Below are 12887 nucleotides of genomic sequence, written 5' to 3'. Positions count from 1 at the left end.
TAGTGGCATATACCAAGAGATTCATTAAAGTCTGAGGTGCTTTGTCAAAGATAAAATAAATATGGATACATGCTTTTTAACATAATATGCCTCTTTGGAACTTAGCTGTTCTTCCTCTAGAACTGCTCCTGATATCGTAAATGCAGACTCAATTTGTAGTTCACCTTTAATAAGCCTTTCTCCGCCTTTGCCTTCAAAACACATTGATTTTTACTGAACTTTCTCCCTGTTGCTATTTACACACTGTAAGGTCTGCAGTGTGAGCTGGATTCCTCCATGCCTGCAACCTCAGAAATAGAGCAACGGGATGTAGAAGGACCCTATCTTGTCATTACCACGCTCGTACTGCCTTCATTGGGCCGCAGTTCCTGACGTAGAGTTTTTTGCCTTCCTTTTTTGTTTTTCTAAGGTTCTGTGCAAAGTGTATTAGTACGCTATTAGTTTAGTTTGCATATTAGATGAGTAAAGGCTATGTAACTCACTGCCTGAGACAGTGACAGCAGTAGGACGCAGTCCCCAGATGGCACCATGAGCCTGCTTCTTGAGAGCTGTCAATGAGAAGAAGGATCTAATGAGTAAAGGCTATGTAACTCACTGCCTGAGACAGTGACAGCAGTAGGACACAGTCCCCAGATGGCACCATGAGCCTGCTTCTTGAGAGCTGTCAATGCGAAGAAGGATCTCTATTAGGTCCAAGGCTAAGGACTGAGAAGTACAAACAGCCTGATCTGTCACAGGATCTAGAGACAATCCTTTAAACATAACTGTCAGTGTTTTCAGTCTTTGTTCCTTAGCTATATTAAATGTAATACACACACACACACACACACACACACACACACACACACACACACACGGTCTTGTAGTCCCAGCTGGCCTGGAACTTACTGTATAGACCAGTCTGGCCTCAGTCTCACAGAGAACTGCCTCTTTCTGCCTCCCAAGAGTTGGGATTAAAAACATGTACCACCATGCTTGGTTCTAAGTGTAATATTTTGTAGTAATTTTTACTTGATTATTAATGGTTTTGGACATTTTCCACATCTTTGTTGGGTTTTCTTTCCCTGTGTTGATTTTGTTTCTATTCTTTGTTCATTTTTCTTTTAGGTTGTTTGATTTTGCTATTGATTTATATGATTATTTCCTGTACATAATAGAAATTTAGTTTTAAGTTATGGTTAAATTTGACACTATTAAACCATTTTGAATATGTACTTAAGGAGTACCTTAGTCATATAACATATGTTCATACCGTTGTGTAACCACCATCTATTTCCAGAACTATCCCATCATCTCAAACCGAAAGAAGCAATGGCTAGAGTTCATGGGCTATATGACAATGCCGTAGCCATAAATGTATGTCTAAGTCCGAGGGCCTCTTCCATCACTGCCAAGGAGAACACTACTTTCTCCCTTTTCACACAATTTTAGAACCATGTCTTCAGTGATATAATCCTGTAGGTATTTCTGTGACTGCAAATATAATATAACTAATGCTACTTTAAAAGATGTATTCATGCATTAAATATGTGAACAACTACTCCCCACATTCTCAATGAGCGTCATCCATCATCCTGAGCAAGTGCTGCTCTTTTTTTTTGTCTTTGTAGTTTCTTTATTTTTTTTTAAATTTAATCTACTGGTGTTTGATGTTTTCATTGCTTGCCAATGTGGCATTTCCAGCTGTGCATGGAAATTAATTTTCTATTTGAATAGACAATTCCAGGAAACTATCTATTAAGGTAACAGGCGGCAAAGGGAATGTTGCTTTACAATTTATTTTGGTGGTCTTCCTGGCATTAGAAGCAGGCTGGGGATAGTTGATTTAAGAATTGCTGATAGGCAGTTTACTTCTTCACTTTTAAGTTATATTACTTATGTAAAATAAGCTTTGCAATAGGTCATAAAAGTAGTAACTGAAAGAATGCCTGTGACACAGAAAACTTATCCTTCTTTTGATGGAAAAATTCTAAGTGGATTTTCTGTGGTGTTTGTAAAATTTAGGACAAAAGATCTTTGGGAAATTAGATTGATTTTTCTGGGAGTTCAAAATCTAAGGTACACAGAATCTTATCTGAAAGTCTAACGGTAACTAAACATTTCTTGAGATATTACCTCTTTCATGTCCATTGAGTTGTACAATGCTTACCACATCACAGACTCAGCTTTTCAACCTTAGATGAACAGAAGGTATGTGGAGGCAAGCTTGGAAGCCAAGGAAACAAGAATGTGCAAACAAATATATTAGAATGAGACTGAGTAGTGTCTTGACTAGTTTAAGTAGAGTGACAGTAGTTTATATTAATCTGAAGATTATAAAATTAAAAATTTTAAGTGAATTGGAGAACTAAGAGAACTTGTAAAGGGCATGGAAGTTGACACAAACCTTGGCAGATGGTTGAATCAGAGATAGGCAAAAATTCTTCAGTGCTTTCTAGAGAGAAAGTGTATTGAAGAGGAAACAGATGTTCATGGGTGAAGAAGATATTTAAGTTACCAGAAAATTATAATGTAGCTTCTGAATTAGGAAAATGATGAGAAAAAAAGGCCAATAAGCCATGTCGGGCTGCATAGCACAGAACAATATGGTATAAGACAAAGACCTGGAGTCATTCAATGAGATGCCATTGGGAGTTAAAGATCAGAACAAGTTATATGGTAAAAGCAACAGTTTTGAACATAAGTGCTCCAGTGCTCCAGTGATGCCTGAGCTGAAGGATGGAGAAGTGAGGTTAAAGCTGGTTCACATCAGAGATATGAGGCTGAACAGAGAAGATGGTAATGAGAATAGAGAAAAAGTTGAGAAACTTTTGAAAAATAAACCCATAGCGTGGTAGTTAATATTTGTGTCATCTTAATGATCCATGGGATACGCAGATATTTTGTCTATTTCTTTCAGAATGTTTTTGGATGAGATTAGTATTGAAACCAGCAGTTCAAATAAAAGAGATTGCCTTCTATAGCATGGGAGAGTGTCATCCAATTAACTACAGATCCAAATAGAAGGAAAGGCTGAATCTGAATCTGCCCACAGAAGAGATACTTTTCCTAGCTGATAACATTTAAACTGGGATGAAGACTCTGGTTCCACAGTAGCCCTTTGGACTGTAGACTCCATCATGTAGTGTTAACTTCTTGAAATAAATTCCATTTTTTGGTGTCTCTAAGAAATATATACACACACACACACACACACACACACACACACACACACACACACATATATATCCCTTTTACTCTGTTTCCCTAGAGACTATGCATAGGATATGGAGACAATTAGATATGAGAACCACACAGGAGGTGAGGAAGGAATAAGGAACTTAAGTGACTGCAGTGAGGTGACATAGGCTGCTTTTGTGGGTTAGGCTGAATGTGTTGTCATGGAATCATCTAAATGGAAGGGAACAAAAGCCAGAAGACAGAACAAGACCACGTTGGAGTAGGGGGATAGTTGAGCCTACGGGAATCCCAGGGCCAGAGGGCGAACATGAACTAGTATATAAAAAGAGAGGCACCCACATGGCAACTAACAACTGTCTATAACTCCAGTTCCAGGGGATCTGACACCCTCTTCTGACCTCCGTGGGCACCATATGACATGAGTGCACTTACATACATGCAAGCAATATGCTCATACACACAAAAATAAAAATAACAAAGTATGTAAAAAAAAAAACTTAAAAAGGGAGAGAGAGAATACTAATGCATCTCTCCAGTTTCATCAGTGAAGCTCCCTCATGCAACGGAGGGTAGTAAACACAAAAGGCCAGTGTAGAGAATATTAGTCTGCAGAGTGTGGATCTCTGGGCAGGAATCCTATATTAAACCTCACCTATCCAGGGCTCAGGGACCATTACAGAAGAGGTTGGGGGAATAGCATCTTACAGGCTCCTGGGACCTTGCTCATATGAATCTACAGCAATGGTGCCAACATGCAAAAGACCCATGCAAACTTAAGCAGACAAAAACCCAGCAGAGAGCTGGGTTGAAATGGCCAGCTGATCTTTAAGGGAGTGACTCTAGATAGGTTGACTAGACCCCAGTGAATGAACTTGCTTTGAGGGACATCTGGGTACACTAACTTGACTACATAGGCTGTAACATATATGACAGAATGAATGAAATCTGGTGGGTGGGTTATGGGGGTTTCTGATGGGAGGGGGGTATAAAATTGATTCAGATGTTTTGTATGAAATGCACAAAAAATTCAATAGAATAGAAACCTGAAACAATCTATTTGGTGATAGCACTCTTTTAGACACTGGTGAGACAGCCTGATCAAGAATGTGGGCTCTGTAACTCAGGGATTTGCTAGATCCTGCTTCCTCCACTTTGAGAGCCCTGGGAATGCTAAACATTACTTTTCCCTTTATTACCCACATGGTGGTAAAGTCCACTAAGTGAAAACTGAAGCAGGAATTGGGATTCCCTCGCCCTCACCTTTGCAATTAAGTAGAGATGGACTTTGAAACTTGAGCTTTTAATTCCTAAGACCTTTCATTTCTTTCCTCCAAAAGAGGTTAAATTAATTTTCTTTTAGGATTCCTTGCACCTCAAATATTTACAGACTATCTAAATGTAAAATTTTTTCAAAGCTTCAACAATGGTCTTTTGGTAAATTCAGAAAATGCATCAAATTTTATAGCAAATCACCTTCCTCATTTAAAAACATTATTAAATTAATATTAATCTAAATGTTTTGATCAAATAAATCAAAACTTTCATATAATCTTGTCTAGAAGCATCTTTGACTTACATTGTTCTGAAAATATTAAATGTATGATTAAAAGCTCTTTTACATAAGGATGAATTCTATTTTATCTACTTTTAAATTAATACAGCTGTGAAAAAGAATAATACAAGAAACATTTTCTGTACATTTTAACATTATAAAGAATGTGATCTTTATGAAAATCTCATTACAAGTCTTCCACTTCTATAGCCCTTTCATGGAATCAGGATGTAATAGAAATAAAGGTGGAGTCATGGGTTCAAATGGGTCTAGGTGCTTCGTGTGTTTCATCCAAAACGCATTACAGATCTATGTTGAGAGCATATAATTTTGATTGGTATCGGAATGCTTTCTCCTAGCTGGAGTGATGATTCAGTGGTTAAGAACTTTGGCTGTTCTTGCAGAGGACCTTGGTTTAGCTCCCAGCACCCATGTGGTGGCTGACAACTGTCTGGAACTCCAGTTTCAGGGAGTCTGACATCCTCTTCTGGCCTCTAAGGGCATTACACACATGTGGTGCACTTCCATAAATACAGGCAAAATACTCATACACATAAAATAAAAAGAAATAAAATAATTAAAAAACCATGCTTTGTCTTCTGAACAGTATATTTTAATTCTAGGATATTTTAAATATCAGTTTGGGTATTTGACCTGTGAGTGACATTTAAATTATAGTATATCCCCTTTCACAGTTTTAAAATTTTTTAATTTTAATTAATTTTTTTTTGTGGATTTCATACAACATATCTTAATAATACTTAACCCCTTCCTTATCTGCACCACCTTAACCTACCCACAGGATTCATGCATTTTGTCATATATGCCTATAGAGTTAAGTTTGTGTACCCAGATATACTTTGATGTGAGTTCATATAGTTCCAGATATGGTGGATTTCAAAAAACAATTTGGAAAAAAACTGTGACCTCTTTGCTTTTGAAGGCATGTAACATGTATGTTGATATAATATTTGTGACACAGAAACTGTTGATCGATTGGAAGGTAGATGCTAAAAACTTTAACTCAAATTCATTAAATGATAAGGATTAGAATCAGGCTTTCATAGCCCAGGACTAGCATTGTGGATTTGATCCTGGTTATGATAATCACTGGCCTCTTTCTGGGCAGTAGGGTACATTGTCTGTGATCTTTCTCGTTCGGTGACTCTCTGCACTGTACAACTGCCAGCTGGAAACAAACTTCCGATAGCTCCCAAAATATTGATGCTGCTTTTTTTGTCATTGAATATGTCTTTTATTTGCTTCAAAGCTCCTTCAATTAATAGATAAGATTCCTCTCAGGGACTAGCTAGATGCTATGAGAACACTAACCAAATGTATACACCTTTCTGATAAGACGCCTCTGTCTGGAAAGTAATATCTATAAGATATTTCTAATTGAGATAATTAAAAATTGTTTATTTTTAATTTTCCATATTCTCAAACTTCTAGATGTCTTGTGAGATAATTTATACTTGGATTCATTTTATTTTGTGTGTATTTATGTACAGGGCATCTAGGCAAGTAATTGGCAGGCTGACTTACTAGTTCTGTTGGTATTATGTATAGGTATATTGATAATTTTTGTATATATTTATATGCAGGTCATTCAGACAAACATACTGGCTAGCTGACTCCTTGGTTTGGTTGATATTATGTATAGTTATGTAGCTATAGAATCTGCCTTTATTAGTTGCTTTGGAATAAAATAAGAAATAAAAAAGAAGATTCTTCACATTCAGTCGTTAATAAAACTTTTGTGACAACTTTGCTCCATTTATAAGTCACACTAATGATTGCTTTGCTTCTCAGTAATTTTCCATTTGTAACATTTTATACCTGGATACACAAATGTAATGCAATTGAACAAGAAAACAATGATCTGTCTGTTGGAAATAATGTACTTATCTCATTGAAACAACTGATTTGTTTAAAAATACACAGAAGTTTTAGTTCTGTTCAGAGCATAGTTACCTGTAATTTGTAATGAATTTCCAGGCAGAATAAAAATCCTGCCATGAATTGGATCAGCATTTGAGCCAAATTGTTTGGAGTGATAAATGGAGGGGAGCTGCCATTTTGGAATCATTTTGGTTTTAAGTTCTTTTTCAGCAATCTATGAGTTCTGACTGGATTGGTGGAAATTGCACTCCTAGGCTAGATCTTCCCTGGAAAGCCCCATATTGACTCATGGATTATGGGTCAGTGGAACATTTCAGTACCCTTTGGAATGACTCAAGTGTTTCTTGACATTTCCTGTGGAGTTTGGCCCAATGTATCTGTAGGATCTCCTTGGGTTCTGGATAAACCTGAAAAGCCATAATTGATCTGTAGTTAATATGGGACTTAGCTAGATTTTAGTTGCGGGCTAACATTGGGTGTCTGGAGGTTAAATATTATTACTTCTAAGAACATAACTATTTAAAAATTTACAAACAGAGGTTATTTTTCTGTTAGATCAGAGTTTGTTTCTAATATCTGACGTTTTTACAGAGGTCAATATTCTGTTTTAATTACATGCAGAAACACACACACACACATGCACATGCATGCACACATGCACACACATTCATTTCCCTCATTAGCAATTTGGAAAGCTGCTGCAGATGACCAGTCTTTTCTTCTTTCTCTGGCATTTTGTAGGCTGCCTTCAGTCCTGTGAAGTGGAAATGACATGAGCTTTTTTTTTTTTCATGTTAAAGGAGCTACCCAACATAGTTAATTTCAGACACCCAAAATATTGATTGTGCCCTAAGAATGGTTTGGTACAGCCCCTCATTTTATACATAAGGAAAACCAGGCCACTCTCTTGTTTCTCTGGAAGCTGAGACACTAGGACTGGGCTTCAGGTACACCTTGCAACACAGTGTGTCATTGAACCTTCCTGATTGCTTAAAGATCTGCCCTCTCTTCTCTGCCTCAGATTTTGTATGCCTGCAGTTCAACTTACTGCTTTTAAAATGTAGTTTCCTATACTTCATGGTAATTTGAGAATTCAGTTTTACATTTGGTTAGGGACTCAGAATGTTATGTACTACTCCATTCTCTTTATATTCTGAGACATTAAGACATAAACTGAAGGTGAGGTGGGAGCTGGAGAGATGGCTGCTCTTTCAGAGGACCCAGGTTTGGTTTGTTCACAGCATTCACATGGCAGCTAACAACTGTCCATAGCTGTAGTTCTCTAGTGGATCTGATGCCCTCTTCTGACCTCTGCAGGCATTGAATGCATTGGTGCACTTACAACCATGTAGGCAAAATATTTATACATATAAAGTAAAAATAAACAAATAAAAGAAATGAATTGGAATGAGAAAGGAATTGACTCAGCAGCTTTACTACGATAATGTTGGGCTGTATAACACTTAGTGGCCCCAAGGCTGAATGGGGCTACTGTTTGACTATTTTCCTGCTGAATTTTGCTTTCCAGTAAGGAAGCAGTATGGAACTATCCTGGTCCAAGCTCACCTTCAGGGTGGCCCTAAGGAAAAACTGTTAAAACAGCGTCTCTGAGAAACACAGGAGCCATGGCCTTGCCCAGGACCTTTTCCTGAAGATGCCAAGTGAAGCAGTGCTGGTCCACTCTGTGGAAGCCTCTCATTCAATCGCCCACTTTGTGGAGCTTGTCTTTGGGTTTTCAATTTTCTTTTAAATGTCTGTTTTCCACTAGTATTCCAAAATCATTGTCATTTTTATTTCTTCTTCCCTGCATGATGAGTTACCTTCCTATTATCCTCCTGAATGAGGCTGAAAAAACAAAGGACCGACAGCAGCCTAGGCAGCTGATTACTTACAATCGAGGAAAATTGGGAGTTAGGGAGCTGGTAGTGAGAGGTGGCACATTGAAAGTGTGCTTGGAATACTTCACAGAACGGAAGTTGAACAGTTCTGCTCTCTCCCAGCCAGGGCATGCTGGTGACATTTTGTAGTGAACACTGGGGAAGACTTTACCCTCCCTTACACTCTGTTTTAGATCTCTGCCAGTCTGCTCACAATTACACTACAACAGACACATTCCCAGCTATCTGCAGGCAGCTTTGAATGACCTTATTTTGATGCCTCCCCTCATGGCTTTGAATTCCATAAAAAAGTCATACTATAGGGGTCCTGGGATTTCTGTATATCTATGTAGTGGTTTTCCAATGTCTCACTATTGCACACTTTCCTGGACTTCTCATTAAAATTTTTTGTTTTTTTTTTAAAGTTTTTTCTGTGTATGAGTGTTTTGCCTGCATTTATGTAAGTGCACCTGAGCACTTATCTGTGTGCCTGGTTCCCGCAGAGGCCAGAAGAAGATGTGGGATTCCCCTGGAGCAGGAGTTGCAGATGGTTGTCAGCTACCATGTGGGTGCTCAGAACCAAACCCAGGTCCTCTGTAAGAGCAACAAGTGCTCTTAACCACTGAGCCCCCTTTTCTGGGTTCCTTAAAACAGTTATCTTGTCTCTGTACCTTCTTCATTAAATTTCTTGAAAATATTTACCCCTGTCAATCATGAGAATATTTATCAGTTTCTTTAATATCAAGGGATTATTTTTCCTTAGGACTTCCTCCCTTTGGAGCACATTGTAACTGTGTGCAGATGCTTGAGGTTAATTCAGAGGGAAATTCAAGGGATTTGAAATTCCAATGTTCTGTGGATACCTTATCTTTACTGTTGTTTTTTCTTCTACCAGGCTTTACTACCTCTCCTTAGTAGAAGGCCATTTAGATAAACAGACTATTAATTGTAGAAGGATAGATTTAAGAGTTTCAGTACCATTTTTGGAATAGAAATGATCTTTCTGATTAATGTATCTGAAGAAGTGATTTCACTAACTCCTCTGGAAGCACCAGAGTGTGTTGGTTTAGTGGCCATGTCAAGAATTGTGTGCTGTGAACTGAGAGATGGTAGTAGTCACAGTCATATCACATCTGGGATGATGCTTGTCAAGTTAGAAAGGCTTGGGGAGACTGGGGGCTCTGGAGTTCTGGAGACTGTGTGTGTGTGTGTGTGTGTGTGTGTGTGTGTGTGTAGGAACTCAGTTCTCTTCATCTGTTTCTCTCTCTAGCTCTCTCTCTGTCTCTCTTTCTGTGTGTGTGTGTGTGTGTGTGTGTGTCTGTGTGTGTCTGTGTGTGTCTGTGTGTTTTACTAGGGATTGAATTTCTGCTAGACAAGCCCTCTACCACTGAGCTATAACCCCCAGTCCTCTTTTCATGGTGAACCAATGTCTTATTAACTGTCCAGAGTGGCCTTGAGCTCACTTTAGTGCAGGCAGGCTTTGAATTTATGATCCTTCTTTCTTAGCCTTTCAAATAGCTGAGATTACAGGCCTGCGCCACCAGGGCTCACATTAGTGACTTTTCTCCGTGTTTCTTTTTGCTCACCTGTGCAGTGAGCATACTCATTACTATATATACACCTCAGAAGTCCTTGTGAGGATTAAATGAATGAACACATGTGGGGTACTTTAGAAGCAATATCTGGAACACTATCGGGTGCCTTCTAAAGATAAGCTATTAACCAGTCATCAAATTCCTAATTGGGTAAATGACTTCAGGTTCCTCTGCAATTTTAAGAGTTTTGCTCAGAATGCCATTATTCAGGAAAACGAGAGTAAAATGATCTTTTCTTGAGATATAGCTTTCTTTTGCTCTTATTTATTTAGGTTTTATTTCAGGTGCTGTGGATGAAGCCCAGGACCTCATGCACTCTGGGAATACTGCTGATCCCCCAACATATCACCCTCCCCAGCTTATATGTTCAGTGTTCAAGGGTGAACTGAGCATCAAAGATTGTTAGTCTCGGCACTGTATATTTTCATTTTAATAAGTAGTCTGATCTCTTTGGTAGTTTGTGCAAAATAATTTTAGGATTTCAGGCAATTTATTCCTTGCTGTATATATTATCTTCAAAGGTTTTGAATTGGGCACTAGCTTTACTAATATTTTCTTCAGTATTTTTTCATAATTGCTCAGAATAAGGGAAGTTATTGGCAGATCTCAGTAAGCACAAAATGGGTACCATGGAGCATGTGGAGACAGCTTAATAGCCTGGGGCATAATATCCAAGTAGAAAATTCCATCCTAGTGTGTACACCCATTTCTATGTATGTGGTATGTGTGGGTGGCAGGAGAGTTACTGGAGGAAAAGTTTTAGTGAACCGAAAAGGTTTACTTTAGTTTGTTTAATAATTAGCTTGATGTCATAAATGCCAGGAAAATTATTAGAATAACAGATTATGTTGAATGCCTAAAGAAATATGTTTAACAATTTTTAATTTTCTTTCCACCCACACAACTTCCTGCTTTGTTTCAGGCACATCAGACGTGTTTCCACACATGCATGATCTGGCAAGGCCATGTGAACACCTGTGGTTGTGGCGTAATCTGTCTTTCCCAGTTTGGCTACGTGTAATGGGCATGGCAACAGGAAGGGCACTAGGTTTTGTAGACGAGGCCATGCAGAGGCAGGGCAGCCTGCTTTTCTCCACACCTGCCCCTTGATGCACCTTTAAAGCTAATCTTAAAGCATGGGGCCAGATGGTGAACGGAAGCACAAGAAAGCTGATGGCAGTGTAGTCTTGCTTTTCATAGACACTAGTGAGTTCCTGCTGGTCAGAGGCTTGAAGAGGGCCATTGGTAAGAAAAGGTGCAGAAAAATTAAAGATGTAGCAATAGGGAGAGAATTTATTTAAGTAATATTTTTTTCTATTTTTCAGCTTCTTTAAATCAGTTACCTAGTTTACCCTTGTTACGTTGAGATGAAACCAGAGACTCATACGTACTAGGCAAGTACTCTACTGCCAAGCCTTACCTGAGTCTTAATTACATAAAACTAGATTTAAATCTTTATCTCCATGGAGGAAGTGCTTTTCCTAGGTATTTTTAGCCTGTCTTTCATATATTTATTATAATATACACTAAATTTTTAGCTTCTTTTTCAATGCCACCCTTTAGTGGATCCTTAATTTTCATCGTCTATGAGAAATTTACATAATAACTACTAACAAATTAAAAAATTACCACCATCTTCATTTTTATTTTAGTTTTACCATGTTTTCATACTAAACAATCCCTCCCTCCCTCCTTCCCTCCTTTCCTATCTCCCTCTCTGCCTCCCTTCCTCCCTCCCTCCCTCCCTCCTTCCTTTCTTTCCAATTTCACATATAAATATACACTTTGATTATATTCCTCTCTTTTATTGTCTCTTATCTCCTTTTCCCTCCTACTGAATGCCTTCTTCTTCCAATCAAATCCCCCTCCAAGTCTGTTTGTTTGTTTCTTTCTTTATTGTGGTCCACTACATTTAATTAGCGTTGCCTACATGAAAATGGATGGAGTGATAGCTACTTGAGCAAGGGCAACTCATCACCGCTGTTGAATATGATTCCCCTCCCTCAACAACCATTAACTACCCTGGAGCTCATCAGAAAGGGGTGGTATGAGTCCTTCCCCAAATCATGATGAATTATAACTAATTTAAAGCAGATTTAGAATAAGCAATGTTGCACACAGGACTTATTTAGCCAAATGTTGCTTTGTTTAGCTCCTTCCCTTTCAGTTTTGAGATGTAGTGTTTCACCTTATATTGGCCTTCTGTGTTACATGTTCAGATGACTTTATAGTGTTAGATTCTTTCCAGAAGAGTTGCTTTATATCCCATAGGTTTAGTCAATCATTATAAGGTCTGGGATATAGATTCATTTAAAAATATTTTATTATTTTTATTTTATGTGTATGAGAATATCACTGGCATGTAAGTGCACCCATGTCATGCAGTGCCCACCGAAGTCAGAAGAGGGTGTTGGATCCCCTGGAACTGGTTGTTATCCACCATGTGGGTATTGAAAATTGACCAGGTCCTCTGCACAAGCAGACGGTACTCTTAACTACTGAGCCATCTCTCAGCCCGGGAGTAGATTCTTAATGCTTTGCTTCTATAAGTTACATCCACAAACTTCTGAGTCTGTCCTCTTTCTTTCTTGAAGTTATTAATCTTTTTCAAGCTGCTAGCTGGAGGCAGCAGTATGGATTTATTGCTTTCCCTTTTTCAAGAACCATGGCAGTGTTGTGTATTGTTTCTCAGAAATTTTTGTATTTATTTAATAAATGTAAAGTGGTTCTTCAATGTTGTTTTAATTTGCATTGCTTTGATAAATAAAAACTTGAATGTTC

General features: G+C 38.2%; 1 protein-coding gene and 1 non-coding gene across 5 annotated transcripts in view; one reads left to right on the top strand and one right to left on the bottom strand.

Moving 5' to 3' along the window:
• Positions 1-12887, top strand: part of Hdac9 (histone deacetylase 9) — an 897356-nt gene that overhangs the window by 95320 nt on the left and 789149 nt on the right. The window lies entirely within an intron of this gene.
• On the bottom strand, positions 1304-1428 carry LOC115070292. The gene has a single exon (XR_003849475.1). It is a non-coding gene; the product is annotated as a U6atac minor spliceosomal RNA (small nuclear RNA).

The sequence above is a fragment of the Nannospalax galili genome, unplaced genomic scaffold, assembly GCF_000622305.1.
Source record: "Nannospalax galili isolate Female #2095 unplaced genomic scaffold, S.galili_v1.0 scaffold450, whole genome shotgun sequence".
In the NCBI taxonomy this organism is placed as follows: Eukaryota; Metazoa; Chordata; class Mammalia; order Rodentia; family Spalacidae; genus Nannospalax; species Nannospalax galili.
Note: the sequence above shows the minus strand (reverse complement) of the source record. Positions and strands in the feature narration are given on the sequence as shown.